We start from the raw sequence: 14,239 nt of genomic DNA, 5'->3' as shown, positions 1-14,239 counted from the left end.
TTTTCACCATTCAATCGTTGTAAGATGGAATATTCTAAAGTTAGAATAAGGAATATAGCGGGCGGAATCCTTGTCGCGGTTAATTACACTTGTAATGGAAGTTACTTAACGTGGGCTATAAATAAAATAGAGGAGATCCGGCGCCTCGCTTCCCGTCGAACTGTGGCGAGCCGACGAATAAGAACGCCCTGCGATTATCTTTCGCTCTCTAGAAGCGCACCCATTAAGAACAACCGCTTGTTTACAGCTCTAACGTCACTGCACAAAGGCATAGAATTTTGAATTGCGACCGACTTACCCGATAAAGCAATTGTTTACCGATAAAGCCATTGATATTGCCATGGAAAGGCTGGTGCAAAGCGTTGGGGGTAAACCGCTTTATGTAAATGTGTCTTATAAAGTTGCATTAGTTTACACCGGTTTTAAGAATTAAATAGCAGTCGACGATGTTAAAATACAATTTTGTAAAAATAATCCAAATGCTTTGCAATATGGCAAATAAAATTCCACGTTGGCACAAAGAACGGCAATGTAATTACACACATGCCACGATGATCAAAGCAGTCGTGCTGCATGGTCGCCTCTATTTATTGATATTCAATATTCCGACAATTATGACGAAGCTAATGTATATTTTCATCTAACAACAAAAATTTAATAACTTTACCAGGTTTCACATTGGCTGAACGCTAATTGGTCGTATTCTTATTGAAAATAATAGAGAAACTTATTGGGAAACTAAATGGCAATCGTAAAAACTATCAATCATGTTCGATGGCAGATTACTCTTGGTTTGGACTTAAAAAGGGTATTATCATAAACCTTGCAAAAGCACGAATAGACGAAAACACGAGGTATAAATTTACATGAAATAATCATAAAAAAAATGTCGGCGATTGAGGACAAAATTTTTAATTAACAGTACTCATGGCAATTGTGATATCTTGAATTGTCGACACATAATTGAAATAGTCACGAATAGTGAAATACGAATGCTCAGTCCGTTAATAAAAAACAAGACGGCTGTCGTCTGGCGAAAATAAATTGTATGTACAATTAAAGTGCCTAGTATTATTAGATTTGTTCGAATAGCTATCAATTTAAAATTTCTATGTTAAAAAATAGTTGTTAGGATTTAGTTATCTTTTTTCTTTATATTCTCGGTTTTTGTCCAGCCAAAAGTCCAGATAAAGCCCATAATCTGTCTATGATATGATATGGGTTCATATTGTGTCCCTCCCAAGTTTTAAAAATATATTATAGCTTTACTAAATACTCGTACAATGTGATAAATTTATTGAATTCCAAACTGCAGATGCAGTTAGGACTACGTCACGCACGAGTACATTAATCTTGGTGTTGGCTATATAGCGGTAAAGCCCTGCGCACGCGCCGCAACATAGTAAAGCTGTCCAGTACCTTACGTACTTGATGTTTCCCTCTGTAACTTTTTACGACTGGGGCGCAGTTTCACAAATTGTCCTAGTTAAAAAACAACGCGAAACAACGGCTATACTGACAAACCATGAAAGTGACATAGTGCAAAATGACAATTGTAGAAAGTGACATCTTCGAAAAGTGGCCAATTTTTCAGCTAGGTATGACCATTTACGAAAGTAACGTACTGCGTTACAACCTCTTTTACGAAAACAGTTTTCGTATGTGAGATAATGCACCAGATGCAATCAATCTTAACCGCGTAAGCAAGTAGCGGTGCGCACGCGACTAACGGCATGAGGAGATCTACTCATGCCGAACCGTTCATGTCATGAGGGCCACAATGTCCGCTTCTTGACACGGTATATTTACTATAAAAAATTGTGCCATGAAAGACCATTGAATTTACTGCCGATAGATGTAGCGATGTTAGATGTTTTCCAAATCGAAATTTACCTGCTGGAAAGTTCTCTATTTAAAAGAAGAAACGTTAATTAAATAAATATGTTGAGATTGGTTTCCAAAACTGATAAATTTAATTTGACGAATTCCCTAAAGCCAAACTTGTGCAACACAAACTGTGCACATAATATTCAACGGAATATGCAGGATGCCCTCGGAAACTTGCGATTGGAGGCGACCAAATTAATGAATGGATTGCAACAACTTGGGATTATGGTTGGAAATAGAAGCAGTATTCTTAAATTAATTCATAAAATGAAAATAACGTAGCTATTTGCATTCGACGCGGAAATATATTGGGTTATAAGAAATAATCATTAGGGGATTTAATGTCTTCGTAATTGTATATTTTGCGGTTTATTAAGATCCGGTTATGTATTTTTATAGGAGTCAAGCTACTCGTCAAGCTGCTCGTCTACATACATAAAATCACGCCTCTTTCCCGGAGGGGTAGGCAGAGACTACCTCTTTCCACTTGCCACGATCTCTGCATACTTCCTTCGCTTCATCCACATTAATAACTCTCTTCATACAAGCTCGGCGGTTTCGGGTACTTTTGACCTAACCCTTTACCAAGACGTCCTTAATTTGATCAAGGTACGTTCTTCTAGGTCTTCCCACTCCGACCTTTCCCTCCACACTCTCCTTGTATATCTGCTTAGTCAACCTGCTTTCATTCGGAGATGCTCGTCTAAACTGTTTAATACACTATTTAAATTAATCATATCTAGGAATAGCTTGCCCTAAAACTCTGTCTTTTTCTTATCTTCTGTCTAGGTACAGAAACTACTATAAGTTCCACTAAAAAGAAATTTGTGAAGTCTAACATGCAGATAGTTAAAAAAAATTTAAAATTCCCACTGGAGCAAACTTTGGTAAAACAGGATTCAACTTGATATAGTGTAAAAGTCGTAAAATAACAAAACAAACATTCGCTCTAATTTCTTACTCATGTTCTCCAACATAACATTACATTACGCTATTTTCACAATTACAACGTCACCACACCACGCTCATTCAACAGATAGCGACAGACGAAAATTACAGTTATTGGCGTTAATAAAATGATTTTACGTGAAACGAAACGTTGATTGTAACTAGAGTTAATGATGTAGAACAGGATAATGATGGCCGTGAATTGTGCAGCTTGCATTACATTGTTACTGTGTTTCTGTTTTCTCATTTTGGTGAGAGAAAATACAAAAAAAATGAGTCCAAAAACACAATAAAATATCAAAGCAAATTTAAGTCGAAAAACATTTGCTTTTTTACCGAATGACGAAATCGTATCGTTAGTCTTTGTACAGTTTATAGAAATAATCAGAAAACAAGCACAATCCCAATTATTGGGGCTTTGTAGACCTAGCAAAAACTCGAGAAAAAAAGCAAGCATTATTGGTAATTTTCTCAACAAAATGCGGATAGATTGAAACAATCTCTTCTGATATTAGTGTAATACGAGTATACATATTATATGCTTATGACAGACATTAAGTAAAATGGTTTATTATATAGAAGGCACTTTTAATGAAAATCTATAAAGTCGTTTAGGTTATTTGGGTTTCAACCCTGCTTGTAAGTTATAAGTTGGAATTTTGAATTTATTCGGCAAATAAACTTCGGCAATTTTTGAGATAGCGTTAATATACCTAATTTTCAAAGATTTTGAAGTGTTAATATATAAATAATTCAAGAACTTGCGCGGATTAATTGAAAATAAAATCCATAATTCATACAGATAAATTGTTTCCTTCCATAAAAAAGGTTAAAGACTTCGGTCTATTATAAGGAAATCGTAATATCCGCAATTATTGAAAAATCAATCAATAAAACGGTCGGCTAAAATCTCTCCTATCGTGTTAAAATAAGTAAGGCACTAAAATTGATTTATCCTTTATTGAACAACGTCGAAGAGGCTTATCGTGTGCCTACCAGGCGTGAAAAAGTGACGCCCTTGCCATTTTTTATTTGTAGGTATTGAAAAGATAAGTGCATGAGGAACAAGTACTCGTATTTTAATAGTCATAATATTAATAACCTACTATCATGCTGTTCATCCAAGTCTTTATAATACTAGAACAGTGGATATTTTTCTCAAACTTGACTGCACCAAGATAAAATTACAGCAAAAAGGCTTAAGCATTATTTGAGAAAAGAAAGACGAAAAGAATATAGAGGATCAGCCTTTACAATTTTAGTATTTAATAATACTAAGTACTCTACACAAATATACTTATAATGTGGATTATAAATATATTAATCCAAATTAGCTGACAAAGTATCGAATTTTTTAAAAGTTGAAATGTGTTCGAATCGTCATTGGGCAAAAGGCGCACCTTGGTCTCCTTTCCAGAGAGGTGATGATGGATGTAACTGGTATGAATAACGCCAGGAGAGAAAAAGACTAATAGGTGATCGAGTCAAATGTGGAGAGACCTAATCATTAACTGTATATCACGACCACAACACGCCATGAACAGTCAAGTACCCCGATTTGCGGCACAAATATTTTGTTTTTTTTTTATATATTTTTGTACATCAAGGAAATAAAATACAACTAGAACTAATACTTAGGCGAAACTTAGTACAAGGGCACTACTTATTTCTAAAGAAATGGATATTTACAGCAGTTACAAAACCTTCAATATCAATATCTGCATTTATTGTATTGATGTTACGTTTTTTAATACCTATTTACGAATAAATTTTGATCGTTTTTTGCCTTTCTTAAGTCTGCCATGTTATTTTCCATGGCATATTTACATACTGTAAACCTAATGACACAACAGAATCGTTTTTGAGCATAAATTTCAATGCCGAACCAATAAAAGAAATCCTTTCCTACCGATATTATAAATGCGAATGTTTGTGAGTATATCAAGATGTCAGTATGAATGTTTGTTAGTCTTTCATGCAAAAACTACTGAACCGATAACGATGAAATTTGGTATGAAGGTAGCTGAAGACCCAGAATAACATAAAGGGTACTTTTTATCCTGTAGTTGCCGCGGGATTGATAAGGTTTTCATGCGGATGAAGTTGCGGGCGGCCTCTAGTCTATAATATTTTGAAGCATTATATAAATGTAATTAGACCTATTCTCTTGAATTTGAAGAATTTTTAACATACATACATACATAAAATCACGCCTCTTTCCCTAATAATCCCTAATCCTTTCTTTGTATATTTTAAGAATTTTTAAACTAGTTAAATATAAAATTTTATTAGCAGTTTGACCATAATCACTTAATAGACTATACTATAATACCCTTGAACGCAGACTATTCGCATAAAACCGCGGACCACAGCGCACACCTACCTCACATATTTTATTAACCGAGCGCTTTCCTTTAATTATCGTTAAAGAAGCGTAAAGAAAATTATACGCAGATAATATTCTAAATAAAAACTCGCCATGGAACTTGTTTGTGGAGAATCAGAATCCGAACTGTGAAAACAGAAAGTTTAGAGAGACAGTTGGGAAACGCATCTGTTGAAGCTTGAAATTACTTGTTAGGCACACAAAGTAAGGACAACAATGAAAACAATCGACAATGTGAGAAAGTGTGGACGTGTGCCGATATGTTCCTACATTTTTTTCCAAGTACATTTTTTTGCAAGACAATTGACACTACTTTGAATTTAAATAGGTGATTTTCCTAAAATGGAACGTAAGAATGCCATATTTTCACAAGCGAGCACAATGAGACTTGCTGGGAGATACTATAGTTAATAACGTTATCTTAACGTGCCAAACTCTAGGTAAACAGGAGAAAAATTCTGTGTAGTATTGTGCTTGTATTGTTATTTCACAAAAATGTAAACTAGAAAATGACAATACCGAAGGCAATATCAGAAACAAATAAGCAAACGTTATCGGTGCGGCCACAGAACACATTGCGTGTTGTTGTAGGTACCTATTTGATCGGCGGGCAGAGTTTGCATACGGATCGGCGGGCGACAGTCCAATCAAATCCTAACCAAACACTGCGACTGCGTTATTTTCCGAGTCGCGTATTAGCCAACATACCTAGAGCGCCACCTTCGTTTACAGTGCATGTTTACCGACGCCAACAAGCCATGCATACGTTGGGACTCTTTGCTTGCATTAAAGCTATTGATCATTTCTAGACACCCACTAAGAATCGCACTGTTCGTCGGTAATTTTCATATTACCATCATACAACAACAACATTAAAATATAATACTGCTAATAACGCTGAAGTGGAAAATGTAAAGTGTAATAACAGTAAATTACGTTGAAAGACTATTTAAATAATGAGGCCCAAACTCGTGGAGCCCAAAACGTAAACCATAAAAATAATGATAAAAATGCAAATCTGACACATAAATTTGAGAGAGGGCTATGCGGACGCGATCTAGCAAGTGGCACATACATACCGCACGACCCGGGAACTTGTGTCCCAGATACCAAGCCAGTCAAACCTCATGCTCTACTACTTACGAGCACTGTTACGCGGCTGACCTCTGGACCTACCGATGGTCATTTTCTTACTTGTGGCAGAAAAGAAATCAAAAATAGACCCCATCTGTTTCCCATGAATATTGTAAAAGGCGACGTAGGTATAAGCTTACAAACTTGGGATTCTTCTTTTAAGCGATGGGCTAACAACCTGTCACTATTTGCATCTTGTGCAAATTCTATCATTAAGCCTAACAGCTGAAAGTGGCCTATCAAATTTCAAAATTAGTGGCTCTGTCCACCTCGCGAGGGATAAAGACCTGATTATATTAATGAATTATGAGTGAATGAATACAAAAATTTATCACCCCAGTTCCCGCCTTTCCAAGGGCGCAATACAGGGCAGGTCAGCTTTTTTTACTTAAACACACGGATTTCGTTTTACGGCCAACTGGCAAAAGCTTATCACTACATAGTATAAAACAAAGTCGCTATTTTAGTTTGTTTGTCTGTATGCTTAAATCTTTAAAATTAGGAAACGGATTTTGATGCGGTTTTTTGTAACAGGTAGAGTGATTCAAGCGGAAGGTTTTTATGTATAATAACATCTATTAAATAATTGATTTTTTCAGAATGTTGTACCCGTGCGAAGCCGGGGCGGGTCGCTAGTCGAGAATAAAATATGAAATTGTAAAACAACTTGAAGTGTGAATAATACGTATTAGAAAACAAAAGTGATTCAGTAGAGAAAGGATAAGTTAAAGCATGACTATCGCACTCATGTGAAAATTTGACTCGCACACTTTCGCTTGCTAAGTGAACAAGAGTGACAAATTAACTTGATAATAAATGAGCCTATATAACGCAACACATAACCATTTCAACACCAATTTGACGACAAATTGCTCCACTATCGTTAACCATTATCACTTACATGTTCTCATAACAATTCATCACCATTACAAAACATCAAAAATAATGAAGTCGTGATACTTATCTGAAATTTCATCTTTACAAATAATAAAAATAGAATCGCTATGAAAGTGTTAACAATGAGACTTATCATCTCATTTGTAGCATTTTGTAATGTTCAGAGACATGTCACTTAGTAGTTAAGGTAACAAGTAGAAAGTTTTTGAGGTACTTATGGCCCTGTGTACAATAAAACAGTATTCGGTAACGAATACTGTATTATTGTACACAGGGCCATAGCAATAGTTAGGAAAATAATTATTTTGACATTAGACAGATTGACATAACATGTTAGATATATTGTATTATTATATTATGTATTTCTTGCTTTGAAGATCTCACAATATAAAATTATTTAAAATTTTAGTTAATTATTTAATTATACATATATAAACTTAATGCTATTATGATAGAATTGCACCCATTTACATACGTATATGTTAGATATTATCAGTGTGGATCAATCGGTTAGTTTTCCGAGCGATTTGGTTCAGGCGGCAAGTCAATTAAGTCCATTACGCACCGATTAGTCGGCCCATGGTAATAAGGCTTGTCCACCATGTATTAATTTTTATATTAAACTAGAGGCCGCCCGCGACTTCTGGTCTTCAGCTACCTACATACCAAATTTCATGGTAATCGGTTCAGTAGTTTTTGCGTGAAAGAGTAACAAACATCCATACATCCATACAAACTTTCGCCTTTATAATAGTAGTAGGATTCATTTTCGACAAGAAAATAAATATTAGTTAGGAAGACTTTCATGATTTGAAGTACTTTTAAATCTCAATAGTTCAATTACTTAAGAGTCGTCTACGTGGGTAACATAAGACTATCAATTCTCTATGCGATCTCCCTTCTTCGAGATTATTCTATACTTTGGAAATAAAAGCGAGACCACGTTGAATGAAAAAATTGAGAACGAAGGCATCTCAATACAATTCATGAAAAACAAAAATCATATAAAGATGAAGCTTCTTAATATTAATATAACATTACTTATAACTCTACGCACTCAGGTGAAAGATTTGTCTGTAGCTTTGTTTGAACAGCTTATACATTTTATATGAAGCCAAAGTGGGTGAGCAGACCGATTGGATCAATCATTCCTTTAGTCGCGAGTTCGGATCAAACTTTACCGGGAATCCAATTGCAGAGCGAGTTTGTTAGACTTTCCCGAGATGCCTGAAACTTTAATGGCCAGCTATATCACGAGAGCCTCGCGATAAATTTGGCACGAACTCAGACCATGAAAAAAGAAATAAGACAGAGCAATGTTGATAAATGAATATATATACATAATAATATATTACCCTTACAGGGTAGACAAAGCCAACAGTCTCGAAAAGACCTAAATGCCACGTTCAGCTGAAAGGCTTGACGCTAGCTTTTCCCTTGATTGACTTCGACAATCTGCACGGGAATAGAATTAGCTGGTACACATTATAATTTTTATCGTTACCTGACCAGCGTAGAAGTTATATAATTAAATACGATTACAGATCAATTTAATGCCATAACGTTAAGTCATCAAAGGTTTTAGAACAGAAGAAAATCAACGGCAATACAATGTAACGGCGTCTTATATTTTTCTCTGAGGGCATGAGCTGTGCCGCGGTGTCCCTGAAACGTAAAATTCTCAGAAATGTCGGGCTCGGGAGGCATTATAAATTAAAATTGTTTGTCTTTTATAGCTGATACTTGAGTTTGTTTTCAGACGGCACATAATCCGCGGACTTTGCCATAATTGTGCAATTAAAAATTGATGTTGTAAAGGACGTTCCTAAGGATAAAAAAGCCTAGGATTGAATTTGAAATTTAAAAACAAACACAATTAGGAGCACCTGTTATGGAAGTTATGTCTAATAATTTCTAACACAGGATAAGTGCACACTTGTACAAACATAGAGCTACGTGTGAAATGTTAAGATTTTACTTGTACGCTTTCTTAACATACCAACGATACCTGGAGCAGAAAATGAGATACCTTAACACGTGTATGATACGACGCGACACTTTCCTACTCGCTGTTAGCATTTGAATAAGTAACTTTCGTGGAAACTTGGCGACGATTCATAAAGCCGGCTGATCCCGACGCGATTTGAATAAAATTAAGAGAAAAAGAGCGCTTAATAAGTCATGACATTGAAAACCACAAGTTGAAGTGACAGCCAATAAGAAAATATAGTAGTTAAGTATTCAATTGAGTTTTATTTTTTATTTTTATCCATACTTCAAAGCTTACCTAGGAGAAATCACTTTTAATCATGGGGTCTCTTTTTGCTGTTATGTTCATAAATGTTATATTTCTGTCTCTTATTACTGAATCATTTCAAGCACGTTAAGTATCACTATTGTCTTAAGCAGTGAATCACAGAAATCAACAGCTGTGAATGAAACTTGTATTATGCTATGATATGGGAGCGAGTTTACAAGAGATTGCTGATAAAAGCATAAACAGAAAGCCGTTGCACCCAGCTCCATCTGAGTTACTCGGTTCACGTAATCGTACGTGCAAGGCATCCCTATTGCATCGCCGTATCGTACTAGCAGTAAGTACACAAAATATATACGGCACGAAAGTTTAACCTTAGTCGAATAATAAAAAAGACGCAGGTGCATTTTGGGTATCTTCATATATGTAGTTAAGTGGCAAATCCGCAAACGCAATATTGGAAACTCCAATAATCTAAAGCAGATCCACCACCGGAAGGAATATACACCTCCTGCTTACGGTATTAGATTCCTAGCGATATTTATCAAAAGTGCAAATATGAATAACTAAATACGAGTATTGTAATAAACTTGACTAAAATAACAGCACATGCTATTACTTAAATACAATTTTTTTTTAACTTTTGACCCCAATGCCAGGGAAGCGACAGTCTGATACACAAGCTCGAATAATGCTTATTATTGAATCTTGCTTCGACCACACAGATATATATGATCGAAGGACTCTTTTCCTTAAATATAATCTGTAGTGACTTTAACTTACAAACTAAGCACAAGCCGTCACGTACACCAATAACACGAGCCATCCACTCGCCGGGTATATATTATTTTTTAATGACAACTCGCCAAATTAATTTCCTAGGATTTGTAATGCTATGAGTGTCGCGGTCTATTGGTGGCATGTAAACATTGACTCGAATCAAATAACTTACATAAGTGTAAAACTTCAAACTCTTGCAAATACCTTTGAATTTATCAATACTTTTTCTCAACGTACGTAGGGACACGAAAAAAGTATCGATACTTTGTGGTATCGAGTATCTTACCTTTCAATACAGATACTTTTGTACTCGATACTTTGCATTCGATACTTTTACTCAATGAGTACTTTTCAACAAGTATCGTATCGAATAAATATCAGAAATTACCCACTTAAAACTTGCGACTTTACGGTTACGGCCATGCATGTTTATGGCAACGCCATCTAGTCCAATCGTTCTGAACCCTCTAACCTAAAACATTAAAATTCGTTCCTTCCGTGAGTGACCGCTCACCTTCGATTTTTTGCCGAAACGATTTTCACAGAGCAAACATGAAACTTATACTTTTTCTACTATTCACCCCAGAAAAGAAGACAAAAGGGACTAAATCCATACAGCCATGTGTGTCGTGTTTATAAAATAAATCTTTGCGTTTGTTAAATCTGGTCAAAGTGACGTCTCAGTCAACCAATTCACGAAAAAACTTCAAAAAAATCCGCCCTTGACTACTTGACACACGCAAAGATTTATTTAATAAACACGACACACAAGGCTGTATGGATTTAGTCCCTTTTGTCTTTTCAATTTTCATTGTTTTCTAAAGCAGGAAGTACTATAACAAAAATCCGAAACCGCCTATCGCCAAAACGGCTCGATAAACTGTTATTTTTAAGTGATTGTACGGAGGAGGAATGGGAACTTTGATGTGTGCCTAAATGAACAGTTCTTTTTTCATAAAGTTTAAAATTGATAAAGTTACAGTCGTCTTATTATTGTAATCTCTTTATCACTATCACTTAAATAGTATAAAGTATAGTCCCCCGCGCCGCGTCTCTCTGTCTGTATGTAAGCACTGAACTCAAAAAGTACTGAACGGATTGTCATGCGATTTTCACCAACAGAAAGAACACTTATTGAGAAAGGTTTTTGTATGCGCAAACGAATGACGCAAAACGAAGTTTGCGCGGGGAGCTAGTTATTGCAAATAAAATAGTGTGCCAAAACCTTTTATTTTTATTTACTGGCTGATATTGATGTTCTGACGCGTTTCTGATCATTTTCATAAGGCTCCAAGAAAAGTACTCGATACTTTGAAGTATCGATACTTTTGTTTCGATACATTTATGAGTACGATACTTTACATTCGATATTACTCATGAGTACAGTATCGATACTTTCTATTCGATACCGTGTCCCTAAACGTACGTACGTAGGTACATAGTATGTATTTATTTATTTAAAGAATATAAAAATAAATAGCATCTTACATTACAGAGAATATTAAATGTACATAGTTTAAGATTTGATAAGTTGAACTTAAAGTGTAAAACCAAATAGTTAAAATCAACACATCATAAATGAATAACACTACAACTACCTACTATGAAGTTTGTTAAAGATTTTTTAATATTTTGTATAATGGATCTTTCAAAAATTAGGGGTCAGAAAGATTTTCGCCCGCACAAGCGTAACAATCGGCTGCGGACTTCACGCAGTCGCGTGAAAATTCCGATCATCATTCCCCGTGTAACCTTTGGAAAGATCGAAGTAGGCAAGAACCCGACAAAGCCTTGTAAAACGCGCTCGGGGAAACCATAGCGCGATGCATATTGACGCCAGCGCCATCTAGCGGCATGAACGTGAACTAACCAAAAGTGTCGCTGTTTTTCTAAAAGATTAGAAAAAATATTTTTTTTATCAACAAAAATAGATTAAATACGTATAGTTATGGTACTATAAGAATTAACATGAATTTATTTAAAAACGCATTATCGATATGATGCAAAAAATATAACTTTGGTGAATTTAATCGATTTGACTACGGAAAAAATTGGAAAGTTGAAATTTCTTCAGTCTTGTCTAATCACGAAGGGCAATTGTGATTTTTTTGAGATCATTATCATCATCGTATAATTCTTAAATAAACAATCTTCCATCTATGAGTAACACGTATAGTAGTATAGTATAAACAACCCACGATAGACCGTTGTACGATGAGTCACAAAAATGAGAAATTCCACAGAGACAGCTATTGTCAAATTTCTATCAGTAGCACATCTCACGTTTGTACATATATGTTGACAATAAACTGTAACTACTCCGAAAACAAATTACGCATTAGACTGAACCAGTCAACTTCAATTACCATGATATGTTATTCTGTCACAAATGAAATTATTTTGTGTAAGTTTGGAAAACTTTTTATAAACATGCTCTGCTCCCACTGTAAACACCCATCAATATTCGAGATATATGATTAATTTTTTTTTTTTTTTTTATTTTAAGAAAATATTGTTGATCTTCAAATTTCGATCGCAGGAAATCGACAGTAAGGCAAAGGCCACGTGAAAGTGAATCAGCAGTAAATTCCCTGGCCGAGCCGCCGCCTTCGCCATGTTCTGTGCCGCGGTACCGTTAGCGGCAAGATCCGAGATCCGATGCGATGACTGCTTAACTCATGTAAATGGGCCAGTAGTACGATCTACACCACAAATACACAACAGATAAAAACATACAGGCGTGATTAAATGAATGACATGGATGTTATAGAGAATTTCTTACGCGCAGACTTGATGAGTTATTGTTAATTCGACAGTCGATCAATTGCGACGACCATTAAGTAGGTAACAAATTACTCGCACAACTTTTTCGAAAGTTTCCATTTGATTGCCGTCTGTGAGGTCATCATCGGCAAATATTATCTCATAATTTGTTATTTTAATGTTTTCTTTATTTGCGTCCCCCGGACTAACCTTAACAAGAAATGTTGGTTATAAAATGGTGATACCTAATTTTAAGAAACAGTTATGCCGTTTAGTGAAATTTTTGAGGTTTCTTTTAGTCATAACAAACAGGTGAACTAAGATTAAAGGAAAGAACTCAAATATTTTTCTACTTTTATTCCCGATCAAACCGTACTTGTAACTCGATAACTTTGTTTGGCTCATCTATTATTTCTGGACATCAACAAACGTTTGCCATTCACAAATATTTATTAAACGTGATATGAGGTTTCCATAATTAATAGATATAAATCGTACTGGTCAGCTAACATTACGATCAATACCATTAAACAATAATACGAAAAGCTTTTCTGCTTAGCTGATGTCTGTTATTGTTTTTATCTGTACGTATTTATCTACAGCAATCACTGTTTTGGGCTGAGTAAATACTCTTTTGTACTAGTGCAAATTGTTAAGCAATGTAGATTTGAACTTTTTACATAGAAATTCTATTCTCACTCTCCAAATAATTCTTACGGCTGAAATTTAAAAAAATATTTCGGACACAAGTAAATAAATCAAACAATTACTACCAGAACTACTTTCGCGTGCAATGTCATAGGTGATTTCGTGGTTAATACATGTACATTTATTCCACAGCATTCCCCATTATTGGTTCAGGGAAAGCCAGTGTTTTCCGGGCTAGTAGCCCGTGGCCGCCACGCTGCACTTCTCTTCAACGGTTCTTACACCGCTTGATTACTGCTCATGTTATTACTGTCGCCTACCACTGCTATGGAAAAGTATCGTAAAATACCCAATGAACAACAGTAAACCACATCATAATCTAAGAATCACTTAAACTAATGGCAATAAAATTAATCTTGCCTGGCTGCCTCTCATGATCATTGATGAATCTTACTTTTGTAGACCTCGTTTATAATTTTCGTCAAAATTTTAAAATCAAATTTATGTTAATAACTTAACAAGACAATAATAAATATGAC

At 35.2% G+C, this 14,239-nt stretch overlaps 1 protein-coding gene across 1 annotated transcript in view; it reads right to left on the bottom strand.

Moving 5' to 3' along the window:
* The window catches only part of LOC106129026 (rab3 GTPase-activating protein catalytic subunit), a 38,539-nt gene that overhangs the window by 18,028 nt on the left and 6,272 nt on the right, over positions 1 to 14,239 (bottom strand). The window lies entirely within an intron of this gene.

The sequence above is a fragment of the Amyelois transitella genome, chromosome 2, assembly GCF_032362555.1.
Source record: "Amyelois transitella isolate CPQ chromosome 2, ilAmyTran1.1, whole genome shotgun sequence".
Classification (NCBI taxonomy): Eukaryota; Metazoa; Arthropoda; class Insecta; order Lepidoptera; family Pyralidae; genus Amyelois; species Amyelois transitella.
Note: the sequence above shows the minus strand (reverse complement) of the source record. Positions and strands in the feature narration are given on the sequence as shown.